General features: G+C 49.4%; 1 long non-coding RNA gene across 1 annotated transcript; it reads left to right on the top strand.

The window, feature by feature from the left end:
• Window positions 1-10,469: 10,469 nt before the first annotated feature.
• On the top strand, window positions 10,470-12,352 carry LOC118214962. Its single transcript, XR_004762732.1, has 3 exons — window positions 10,470-10,500; window positions 11,566-11,660; window positions 12,057-12,352. It is a non-coding gene; the product is annotated as an uncharacterized LOC118214962 (long non-coding RNA).
• Window positions 12,353-13,334: the final 982 nt, after the last annotated feature.

Below are 13,334 nucleotides of genomic sequence, written 5' to 3'. Positions count from 1 at the left end.
GTCACGCCCTCAAGCGCCCTCCCCCCACCCCCTCCCCCCCTCGCCGGGGTGAAGGATTGAGCGCTGCCTGGACTGTGCTGGACGAGGAGGGGGATAGGCCTGCTCATCGTACCCCCTGGATTTTGGGGGAGACTGACCCCTGTCCTGTGACAGGGTTGAGATTGCTCTCTCGCATCGTTATCCTGCTTCTAATCAGTGTCACTGAAGACGAAAAGGGACTGAAACTAAAAATAAGAAATTGTGGCAGTACATTCAGTCAAGAGGGAAAGGGACCTCTCTCGCTCATTTTTTTATTTTCTGTAAACACTGCTTCCCTGGCTCTTACAGCTTGAGAGTTAAAAAATAAAGAAACAATAAGACCAACCCAGCAGCGCCCCGACACCTACGCTGCGGTTCCGGTGTTGTGACAGCACACTTCCCTGGTGCCGGGTGAGTGATTGTTGTGAAGTTTGCGTCTGCCTCTCTCTTGTCTGGCTCTGTCACAGGCTTCCGTAGCGCCTGATCGGAATAACTCTGCCTTCATTTCACACACCACCACGCTCAGTCTGCACGCCTGTGGTTCTGGTCAACTTCTCTCAGTATGCAGGGTGTGTGTGTGTGTGTGAGAGAGAGTGTGTTTGCGTGTGTGTGTGCATGCGTGCATGTGTTTTGGGTAGGGGTAACAGTCAATATGAATCATTCAGACAAACATTTTATGACCATTGTTTTAATGTTCAGTAATGGCTTTTTTTTTTTTTTAATGCTAATACATTGTCATGAGATTTGCCCATCACAGAAACGACCAAAAGCATAAAAATAAACAAATAATTAATAAGAAGAAAGGTATCGCACACTAAAATCTGCTCTGAGGTGAGGATGAGGCACAGATGGATCAGATGAAGCCTCCTCTCAGTTGTGTGTGTTTGTGTGTCTCCTGTGTGTTTGATGACCCCCCAGAATTCAGCTTAATTCAAAACCAGCTTCATATCTGAAGAATGTCTGTCTTTCATTCCTATGCGGGCGATCATCACGTTGGCCGAGGACCCAGGGTCTGGAGCGTGCTCTGTTACGGCAGGGAGAGCAGAGATCTGGAGTCCAGTGGACTCTGTGCTCCAGGGATGCTGCTACGCTGTGTGATATGAATATGAATAACAATATGAACAGTGGCAGTGTGTGAAATACCATCTCTGCGGGTCATGTTATTCCCACACACAAGGCTTCCCGCGTCTCCATTGTGTGTGAGTCTGACGCAGAGGAAGCACGGCGGGAGTTCGCCATTGTGCGCCGCGTATGCCCGAGGCGGTGGTCTTTCATTGGTCGGGAGACGCGGTGAGGTCACGCAGGGTGACTGATGGAGCCCAGTACACAGGTGTTTACCTGGGCACCGTTTGCACCCGACGGCACAAGGAAAATACACGGCGTCCATTTCACGGTACTGCGTGGAACTCCATCCAGGGGAGAAACAAAAAACTGGGTAACTTTGCCTCGATGCTGCAGCTGGGTAACTGTTGGTCAAAAATGCCACAGTAGGCTCAGGTGGCAGTGGAAACGTTGAGAGGTTTTTGTTTATTTATTGTTTGTTTTCCCATTTGTTTATTAATCATTACCTTTGATGTGGATGACTGGAATACCTCCACAGGTTTTCTTGACTGACAGGTTCACCCACAAATGGACAACCCATCGAGAGAAATGACTCCGCCCACTGCCTAAGGCCTTGCTCTCCTGTCGGCCGGGGGGCGTGTTCACACGCGCTCACAGAATTCATATCGGTCTGAGAGAGAGAGAGAGAGAGGGAAAGAGAGAGGGAGAGAGGGAAAGAGGGAGGGAGGGAGGGAGGAAGAGAGAGGGAGAGAGACAGAGAGAGAGGGAGGAAGAGGGAGGGAGAGGGAAAGAGAGAGAGAGAGTCCTTCAGACGCTAAATACTATGCCTCTCAGTATGTCTCACTCTGATGAATGTGTCTGCCAGTTTTGGTTCAAAGGTTAATTTTTTTTTTTATTCATTGAAATTATGGGGTGAAAAGAAATTATCTGTTCTCTTTTTGCCTTTTAACAATGATTATTTTCCAGAACAGTCCTGATAACAGATATTTAAATTTGTCTGGTTTCCAGGCTATAACAGAACTTTATAGAACTCAATGGTCTTGGGACCTTATCGAGCTTTCCTATTTTACTTGACAAAGTTTTTGAGCAGCGTATAGCCACCATTCTTTTTTTTGTTGTTGGGAAAGTCAGTCTATGAATCTAACAGTTCGGTGCTTGGATTGGGGACAGAGCCGCACCTGATGTTTTCAGTTAAGATGAGAGTAAAAGATTGTGGTGTTTCAGCATATTGTCTTCATCTCGTGAACCTCAGCCGTGGGCTCTGTGGGGACTCAGATTCCTCTGGAACAGAGAATGCAGAGCATTCACAATATGAAAGCACCAGCAAGAGCTGGCATTATTATTATTATTATTATTATTATTATTATTATTATTATTATTATTATTATTGGTGTGACATACATAAGGTGCGAACCACCATCAGTGTAGGTTTGTGACGGATCGCACAGGATATTTGGATTTAACACCTTAAACGGTCTGAGATTTTGCACGGGCCTCTTGGGGGGATATTGATCAGTATTAGTGCTGTGTGGGCGTAATAAATGAATAGTCATAATTGGAAATAAGTTTCAGTTTGTTCTCTTGCCCTTTATGTTTTTTTGCTGTAATGTCTTCACATTAATCATTTACCAGCTGATGGATTCCCAAGCTTGGCTCGTTTTGATGAAGATTAATAAAGAGTCGATGCTCGTGTTGCGTGCAGTGAAGCAACACCTTCACCCTCTCTTATTGCAGTTTGCATATTCGCTGTTGATTACGCATGCCTGGGCTGTTACTGCTGTTACTCGGGTAAAGAACTTCCCTGCAGTTGACGGCTTGTTTCTTTTCCTGAGCTGTCCTCGAGCTCTTTTCCACTCCGTGACTCAAGTCTGTACGGCATTATTACACCCAATATGGCTGGGCCACGCTGTGTGCACCATATATCTGATTCCCTTCAAGTGCACTCTCTCTTGGTCTCTCTTTCTCTCTCTCTTTTGGTCTCTCCCTCCCCCTCCCTTATAAACACACATGCGTGTAATTCTGGAATCCAAATGGCGGCTCTGTGGGTCCCTCTGGCTGTGTGTTGGGTGTCAGGCTGGCAGGACGGGCGCTGCGTTAGCGTGGTCGCGGGCGGCTAGCGGGAAGTCGGAGTGTGAGAGGCCGTGCGGCTGATTGTTTACCCATAATCAGGGCCGCTGAAGGAGGCAGACCGCGGGCACGACCGGAGTCACGGCGGGTCCCCCGAGTCACGGCGGGTCCCCCGAGTCACTGTGGGTCCCCGAGTCACTGTGGGTCCCCTGAGTCACGGCGGGTCCCCTGAGCCACGGCGGGTCCCCTGAGCCACGGCGGGTCCCCTCAGTCACTGTGGGTCCCCTCAGTCAAGGCGGGTCCCCTCAGTCAAGGCGGGTCCCCTGAGCCACGGCGGGTCCCCCAGCCACTGTGGGTCCCCCAGCCACGGCGGGTCCACGAGTCACGGCGGGTCCCCTCAGTCACTGTGGGTCCCCCGAGTCACGGCGGGTCATGGCGGGTCCCCTCAGTCACTGTGGGTCCCCTGAGTCACGGCGGGTCCCCTCAGTCACGGCGGGTCCCCTGAGTCACGGCGGGTCCCCTCAGTCACGGCGGGTCCCCTGAGCCACGGCGGGTCCCCTGAGCCACAGCGGGTCCCCTCAGTCACGGCGGGTCCCCTCAGTCACGGCGGGTCCCCTCAGTCACGGCTGGTCCCCTGAGCCACAGCGGGTCCCCTCAGTCACTGTGGGTCCCCTCAGTCACGGCTGGTCCCCTGAGCCACAGCGGGTCCCCTCAGTCACTGTGGGTCCCCTCAGTCACGGCGGGTCCCCTGAGTCACGGCGGGTCCCCTCAGTCACGGCGGGTCCCCTGAGCCACGGCGGGTCCCCTCAGTCACTGTGGGTCCCCTGAGTCACGGCGGGTCCCCTCAGTCACGGCGGGTCCCCTGAGCCACGGCGGGTCCCCTCAGTCACTGTGGGTCCCCCGAGTCACGGCAGGTCCCCTGAGTCACGGCGGGTCCCCCGAGTCACGGCGGGTCACGTTGGGTCCCCTCAGTCCTGGCTGCTCCGCCGGTGACAGCGAATGAAACTGGAGTACAGGAGGGAATACGAGAGGGAGAAATTGCCACTGATTAAATAATTATTCCAAGTGTTTATCTGTGCCTAATGCAATTAGCACATTGTCTGTTTTCTCCGAATGGAAACTGGAGTCTCCAGGCAGGTGCAGAAAGCTGCTCTGCTTTTTCCCTGAATGCATTCGGTTTTTACAGCCAATGAAACGCGTTCCAACCTTCACCGCTCTAATCTGCAACTGAAGCCAAGACATACGCAAAAATCCAACAAGTGATACACTCTTTAACTGACACAATTAATGACTGTACAAAGCCTGCTTGCATTTGGTGTACTGATGTTACCCAACTACCCAATGGACATGAGACGATCCAGTGCCAATGTCTTTGCCCCACGTACAGAAGTGGTCCGTCCTTAGCAATATCTCTGTTTTTGCATAAAGGTCCAGTAAGCTCAGAACTAGGGCAATACTTCATTATGTTTTTTTTCATTGAGATTTGAACTCTATTATCCATATATCTAAGTGTGTCTGTCAGTTTCTGTCAGATCTTGATCCTCCTGCTATTTATGTGAGTCAGTCTATCTGATACTGTCCATAGCTTTTGCATGACAGCTGTTTTCATTTTCAAAAAGTTGTCTTGTTTCTTCACAGTAATGGGTCCATAAAGCGCAGAGATCTGATCTCGTCCCTTTGAAATGTTGATATTCCGATCCTTAATTAGCAGGAAGGGAAGCCACATTCCGTTTTATTGCTTCTCATAAATATGCGTGCGGGGCGTGGAGAGCCTGGTGTAGAATAACAGGTGTCTCAGGGACATTATCGATGTTCCTGTCTGAACACGTGAGGCTTTGCAGTGAGTCTGTATTTCTTCATACGGTCTCATACAGCTTTTGTGTAGAGGGAGAATCGTGGTTCAATTATTAAAATATGAAGTGTGCTGGGCCACTGGACATTTAAATAAATAAATTTTAAGCAATGTGGTCCATCATTAGTAAATAAAAATGGAGTAAAACTTGAGCATTGAGCTGAGGCTTTTATCCAGAGTGAGTTTAGACATACTAAAATCCGTTTTAATACAGCAGGGTAGTTTTACTGAAGCATTTCCGTGTAATTACCTTGCTCAAGGGTACAGCAGCGGTGACCTTGCTCAGAATCGAACCCGCAACCTTCAGCTGGCAGGCCCGGTTCCATCTCCGTTACGCTGCACGCCCGGAGTCTCGGTGCGAGTGCGGCTTCACTGCGCTTTTACCCATTTATACGGTCCAGGGAGCAGCCAGAAAGCGTCAGAGCCCGCTCCCCGCTCCAGCCCCCCCGCCCCGCCGCTCCCCGCGCCCCGCGCCCCGCGCCGCTTGTTTGTGCCGTGAAGACAGGCGTTTTCCGGCGGTAAACATTCGCTTAATCCAGCGCCGACAGCGGCTCGGCCTCGCGGCAGACTCCCCACAGAGGCGTGGCTTTACCTTCTTCATTCATCCATTCATTCTTATGGAAGTAAAGCGTATGCATACATAAACGATGTGAATGTGTAAGAGGCGTATATTCAGAGTGACTTGCGGGGACACAGCGGTGACACTGCACAGGCGTTGCGGGGACATCTGGAACAGCAGCCGCGACCAAACGGCCCTGCCGGCTACGCTGAGCGAACGTCGAGCTTAAACGAAAAATAAAAGAGAGGGAAGGAACGAGATCCTGCTGGAATCTACGGATTCACACGGGGTTCAGCAATTACACTGAGGCACTTACGCACATTACGCCCTGCTAACGGGCTAACTAGCCTAGTAATTATCGAAGGGAGCGACATCACTGTGCAACACATCGCGTTCTCATGGTGCAGAATGGCAGTTCATAGGAGGAACGCTGGCTTGCGTTATGCTAGCTTTGTCATGGTGACCGAATTGATGTTTAATTCATTAAAGACGATGTGAATTTGCCTTATTACTAAGAGGGCTGAACAATGAGAAAAATGGCGATAATTTAGTTATTTTGGGGCTTTAGAAACGTCTGTTCTGTCCTGCCTGTGACCCCTCGGTTCAGTGTTGTGTTTTTCAATATGACGCCATCAAATTATTATAAATGATGTTGTTTTTACTCCGATGCATTTTTCGGTTGATTAATCCACTCGGCTGTACAACCTGTTCTATATGCCGTCATGTTGTGATTTATTTTTAAAGGTAGCTGCGTGTAGAGACTGGGTGGGACAACCTGCGATTTTGCCTGTAGTTATCTGCTTTCGTCAGCGCATTGGTACGTACTGGCTGTACAGGCACGGCGCAGTGCTTGGGTTGGGTTTTTTTTTTAAGGTTTGCCTCACATTAAAGAGTCCGTTACCGTGGCCGGAGAGGTGGAGGGCGCTGGGCTCGCGTGCTCCATCCTGGAGAACAAGCACTTTAATCTGAGAGTCCCTGGGCTTGGAACAGTCAGCGTTGCCCCGCCCGTTCAGGGCTGGAACACAGGCCATCGCCATGGCGAGGGGATGCAGTGAATTTACATCCAGATGTTGTGAGGATAACCTGCTTCCTCTGGGTCATCGGTAACAGCCTCAGAGCTATAAAGCGGCATCTGTGAAACATGGGCGGTTATAGTTTCAGTACTTAATTGCACACAGGATTTGATCTGTGGGCAAAACACAGCTGTGTTAAATAGGTACCTGTGATCCAGGCTTTGCTGGACATGCACGCTCGTGCACACACACACACACACACACACACACACACATCCTTAGTTGTGTCATAACATCGTCTGCTCCACATTTTATTTTTTAAATAAAAGAAACAATGGTACCATTAATCTCCGCTAACAAAAAGATTGCAAAAGCATTAACCAAGACAGTTCAGTGTTTTAAAAGGTTTAAAATCTGTCTTCAAAGTGCAATACAAAGGCAGCTTCACATCCAGCACTGTAACTGTAAACGATAACGACAACTATAACGATATGACGTTTCAGAAGAATACTTCCTATAACGATATCATTCCACAGTGTTCCACTGTTAATGCTGTCTGTTTGTCGGGGGGGGAGGGAAGCTGGTTAACTAGCATCTGCACTCAGCAATCATCCTCTATGGGGCCTGGGTTGGGGGGCAATTAAGCTAGCTAGCCAGCTACAGTAGCTAACAAGGGTTGAAGGGTAGAGGGTGTGAGGGGATGAGGGGAGGTACTTTCCACTTTTACCCTGGTGTCTCCCAATGCCTGCCCAGACTCCGGCCTTTTTTCTGCCCATTTTAAACGGGATCACCCTTGGCGAACAAGGCCGGGTTCTTCCGGTGAAGTTCCTCAGTTAGTCTGTCATTCTAAACAGACTGCATGCTGTGGCTGAGTAGTGTGTGTGGGATGGTGGGATGTCTGTTTCAGAATGAAACTGTCAGTGAAAGATGCGACGGATGGATTTTTCACTTTATTACTCACTTTTGATTGGCTGAGGGTGCTCTATCATTCTGCCTGCGTGTGAAAAAATAGCTCTGGGAGCGATTTATCCACATTTATTTTTACAGTTATCATTTGGCTCAATTTATAGTCGCTGCTGTAGTGTGAACATATGCGTTCTGTTTTCCTGAGCCTGCGTTAGCGGTAACGTTGTATAGTTGTGGTTGTACTTATCGTTCTGGGTGTGAAGGCCCCTGCAATCCAGTGCTCCACTAGTGCAGCTGTTCCATTAGCAGGCGTGTCTGTGGGCCCCTGCACTTCTGGGGCCATCGTGCTCCTGGGGCCCCACCGTGCTCCTGGGGCCCCCCTCGCCTCTGGGGCCCCACCGTGCTCCTGGGGCCCCCCCTGCTCCTGGGGCCCCCCTCACCTCTGGGGCTCCACGATTTTGGGGCCTCTCCGGTCTCCTGGGGCCCCCTCGCCTCTGTGGCCCCCCTCGCCTCTGTGGCTCCACCGTGCTTCTGGGGCTCCATGCTTTTGGGGCCTCACCGTGCTTTTGGGGCCTCACCGTGCTTCTGGGGCCCCACGCTTTTGGGGCCTCACCGTGCTTCTGGGGCTGGCCCTCTTGTAAGGTTCTCAGAAGGGGACGTGCTGCTGTAATCTCTCTCTCTCTCTCTCTCTCTCATCTCGCCCCAGGTGAGGCTCTTCTGTGTCGTTTAGCATCCCTAAAACGGGCGATCAGTAGCGGAGCGTCCTTGATGGACCCGCCGGCGTTTGGGGGCTAGCTGCCCGCTAGCTGAATATTAAAACGCTGGCGGCATTTACCCGTCTCTCGGACAGATGCCTAATCGCCGTGTCTCGGTTGCTGAGATTTACCTCCAGAGAGCCTGAAAAGGCATGCTAACACAGGCCTGCAGAACAGGGTTTACAGACATACTGACCCTACAGACACTCCCTGAGGGAATCTGCTCTTCTGAAACACTGGCCTACCCTACAGACACACCCTCAGCTCTACTGAAACACTGGCCTACCCTACAGACACACCCGCAGCTCTACTGAAACTCTGGCCTACCCTACAGACACACCCTCAGCTCTACTGAAACACTGGCCTACCCTACAGACACACCCTCAGCTCTACTGAAACACTGGCCTACCCTACAGACACACCCTCAGCTCTACTGAAACTCTGGCCTACCCTACAGACACACCCTCAGCTCTACTGAAACACTGGCCTACCCTACAGACACACCCTCAGCTCTACTGAAACTCTGGCCTACCCTACAGACACACCCTCAGCTCTACTGAAACACTGGCCTACCCTACAGACACACCCTCAGCTCTACTGAAACGCTGGCCTACCCTACAGACACACCCTCCGCTCTACTGAAACACTGGCCTACCCTACAGACACACCCTCCGCTCTACTGAAACACTGGCCTACCCTACAGACACACCCTCAGCTCTACTGAAACTCTGGCCTACCCTACAGACACACCCTCAGCTCTACTGAAACACTGGCCTACCCTACAGACACACCCTCAGCTCTACTGAAACACTGGCCTACCCTACAGACACACCCTCAGTTCTGCTGAAACTCTGGCCTACCCTACAGACACACCCTCAGCTCTACTGAAACACTGGCCTACCCTACAGACACACCCTCAGCTCTACTGAAACACTGGCCTACCCTACAGACACACCGTCAGGCAGTCAGTTCTGCTGAATGGCCAACCTATATTCATACGTATGCAATTAATGTGTTTCCACCTAAATAACATACACTTCGTCTCAGTTCTGACATCAAAAACACAAATTGATAGCAATTATCCATCAGTATTTCACACGATCTGTTCAAATATAGATTCCAACTGTTAAAACACAAAAATGACTAAAGGACAGCCCAGTGAATTAGATGTAAGCCAGAGGTGATGCCCAATGATGGCCTGGAGCTACCTCAGCATGTGTAATGAGCAGAACTCCACTAAGCCTCCTGTTGTAGTAAAGTTTGACCTTTGACCCCATGCCGACGAGGGTCATTTACTCAGTCCAGTCCTATAAATCTGAGCTCGGTTACATCGTAGCAATTATTATTTCTGCTTGTCCGTATGACTTTGGTTCCGTGATTTGTATTTTTTATTTGTTTACATTCTATTTTACAAACTTATCATTAGCCACATAGCTATTTTAATACATGGAAAACAGGCTTTGCGGTGCACGTATCTTTTCTCTCTCTCTCGTATGTTGGTGTAGGGTGTGATAGCCCACATAATCACCGCATTACAGTGAAGGGAAACGAAAGAAGGGAAATTACCATGTGGAACAGAAGAAAGGAAATTATGTGGTTAAATATAACAATCAGCCCTACTGTAACTAGGTGTTGCTTAAGATTCTTTGCTCTCTCGTACACAAATCTTGGAATCTTCAAATCTTAGCCCTCTGTGCACAAACCTTTGAGGTTCAAATTTTGGCTTCCTTGTAGACAAATCATGGAGCTTCAAACCTTTGCTTTCTCGTAGATATACAGTATCTTGGTGCTTCAAATCATGGTTTTCTTCCAGACAATTCTTGAAGCTTCAAATCTTGAATCTCTTGTAGACAGATATTGGAGCGTTAAATTTTTAGCTTTTTTTGTTGACAAATTATGGAGCTTCAGATCAGCTTTCTTGCAGATATATTGTGTATCTTAGAGCATGACTCACCCACGCTGGGGTCAGTAAGACGTACTACTCAGATGTGCACAGACCAGAAAAGCTCCGGTGACTCACTGTTCCTGTGCGCTCGCCTCGGTCCTATTTATTGCCCGTTTGGTGCTTACCATTTGGCTGCCATTATGCACTTATTCCAGGAAAGTATGCTGGCAAACGGGTCAATGCAAATGGCTTCCATTTTATTGCCATACCAACCTTGGATGTGGGTGGTTTATTTGAAGGATGGAAGAACCTGTCATTTTTAAATTAAGTAGGCTTTTTTTTTTTTTTTTAGGTAGTCTGTTCCCTTGGTTTGTGTTGTGAAGGTAAAATCAGAAGGAGAGATGCTGGGGATATAAAGGGTGATATAAATCTATTATAAATCTTCCAGGATGAGAAATACTCCTCAGAATGTCTTATAAATCCCTGCAATGCCTTGCTGCTCATTCTTTTGGTGGGGGGGAGTTTCTTAGTGTTTGGTGGAGGTTTTTACTGATGGCAGCTTATGATGCAAAGTAATCCACACAGCCTTTCCTACATCATCCACTTCTCTGTTTAATGTCCCCCCACCACCCTTAGCACCTGTTGCCTTTTCATACGCTGTTTGTACCTGAGCGTCCTCCTGGTTCCCTCCACACACGGGGGGGGGGGGGGGGGGGTGATGGGACGGGACGGGACTAATGAGCTGCTTGTTCTTTGTCACCCCTTGCTTTTGCTGATTAGTTTTTTTGTTGACATTATTTCTTTAAGTTTGAGGCGCAGCCCCCCCCCCGCCCCCCCCGCCCGTGGGTTGTGTGGTGTTGGCTTTGGTGTCACGGCGGTGGTGGAGCGCAGTGTTAACTTATTTAGTCTCTCCCCTCTCTGTCACAGAGATACGCTCTGACAGGAGTCTCAGCACTGCTAATGAGCACTGATGAGGGCTGCGTGTCTGCTATCTGATCTGAACCAGTGTCCCTGCTCCTTTAACACCTCCTCCTCCTCCTCTTCCCTCTCCTCCTCCTCCTCCTCCTCTTCCCTCTCCTCCTCCTCCTCCTCCTCCTCCCTCTCCTCCTCCTCCTCCTCCTCCCTCTCCTCCTCCTCCTCAGCAGGGGCAATGTCGCTGGTCTCATTTACCATTTTCCCCCTGATGCAGTCTGTCTCCTTGTGTCTGTCTCTCTGTCTCCCCCTGCCTGTCTCTCTGATTCAGTCTGTCCCTCCATATCTGTCTGTCTGTCTCTGATGCAGTATGTCTCCCCATGTCTGTCTCTCTGTCCCTCTGTCTCTGTCTCCCAGTCTTTGTATCTCTGTCTGTCCATCTCTCCGTCTCTCTGGTCTGTATTCAAACTACATTTGTCCTTGACTTTGACTCTCCGGATAAATTCAATCAGTCGGCTTTTCCTTCTCTCACGCAGGCTGGCTAGCTCGGGCCGCTGATTGCCGACCTTCAAACTCAAGCCACAGTTTGACAAGGTCAGCCTGGAATCAATCGGTGCAAGTGTAATCACAAGTACGTGGTTTGGCGGGTCAATTTTGCTAATCGCTGTACTTTAATTGAAATTTAATTCAAGTTTTAATTGAATCTGGGAGTACGTTTGGATCTAACCCTGAGCGGAATGCTAAGTTGGGAGACAGATGTTAAAGGCGAACGAGGAGCTCGTTTTCCGAGCTCTCCCCGTGGAGCTCCTCGGGTTCTGGCCTCCTGCTCGTGCCCGACTCTTTTATTCAGGTAGATTAAAACGGGGGCCTGGGCTTGACTGACTCAGACCCCGTCGTTTCAGTGATCAGACGCCGTCAGTGTGAAGCGCTCCTCTGGCAAATGGGCAGTGAAAGCTCCACACGCTTGTTTATACTTCAAAGCGATATTTTCATTCAGCCGTTTGATGATTAATGTTTCAAACCGCAGGTCAGCGCTTGTGATGAAGACCTCTGTGATGAAGGTTCTGCCCTCTCGTGGATGGCTGACGCTGGAGAGCGCTGAGAGTACCGGGCTCATTCTGCGTCGTGCGCTGTGACAGACAGAGTGACTCAGCGCTTTATGGAAATGCCTTTTTCGGGAGCGGAAGTGTTTGTTCTCTCTCGGTCATTCCTGGGGGGGGCAGTGAAACACGCAACGTTTAGGCAGTGTGGGAATTCGGCATGTGGAACCCGCAGCCAATGCCGCCCCCCCGCACGTGGAATCTGTGCACTTTAACCCCCCCCCCGGGGATTAGTTTCTCCGGGGAGGCACTGCTCAGCTGTGGAATCGCATGGCGATCATAACTTCCCATCCATACTGACCGCCCTCTTTTCCGATTGGACCTCGTTTTGTGCCCTTCGTCCTCATTGGACTGCTTCAGAAATACAGGGAGTCTTGGGTTTTGTTCTGTTTGTTGAGAAATGTGCAGAGCCCTTGGGTTCTGTGTGGGGTTGCACCAGCTTTGCCTAAGTTCTCCCATAAGCTGGAACATAAAGCTCACACTACAGTCTCAGTAGCTACTAGTTAGTTATGACCTAGTAGCTACTAAACTTTTTTGTAACGTTTCCTTAACACAAAACTTAGTTACTAGGCTCTTTGTAAAGTAATGTCCAGTCGCACTTGATTATGTCGATGTTGATTGATCGAATACCTGAATGGACGTACTCTGACTGCTTCCTCCTTTTGCCAAAGTTGCAGCCACCATAGACTGCAATGGAGAGATCGAGTGCCATTTTCTAGCAAACAAAAGGGCTTAGTCATATTTTCAAGTCATGCCAAGTTCAATTTCCAGCAGTTCTTCAAAATGGGGAGAGAAAAAAGAATTCCAAAAGCGTATGAATCCAGTGATCTATAGAAGGTGCTCTTTGGAAGGGATCTGCTCAATTGGTTGATAATATGAAAAAAAAAATCTTCAGTATAAATTTTTAAGATGCCTTCATTAATACCGCATGTCCACAGAGTTTATAACAAGATTATTTTAAAAGCATTTTCTACCTACAGGTTTTGGCTTATTTAGCCTTTTTTCTTGCTTTCAACTAATTCTTCAGTTCTGAATGTCGCCCTTTGTCCAAGTTCAGTATAGAGCCTGAACACGTAGATGTTCAGAGGGCGGGAACTCACATTGACCTGATTCGTCCGTGCTCGTGTTAGAACTGATGATGATTGTGCACCTTTCCAGTGCACTCAAACACTCGCGGCCACACGGTGCTGTGTGTCATTTACTCT

The sequence above is a fragment of the Anguilla anguilla genome, chromosome 16, assembly GCF_013347855.1.
Source record: "Anguilla anguilla isolate fAngAng1 chromosome 16, fAngAng1.pri, whole genome shotgun sequence".
Classification (NCBI taxonomy): Eukaryota; Metazoa; Chordata; class Actinopteri; order Anguilliformes; family Anguillidae; genus Anguilla; species Anguilla anguilla.
Note: the sequence above shows the minus strand (reverse complement) of the source record. Positions and strands in the feature narration are given on the sequence as shown.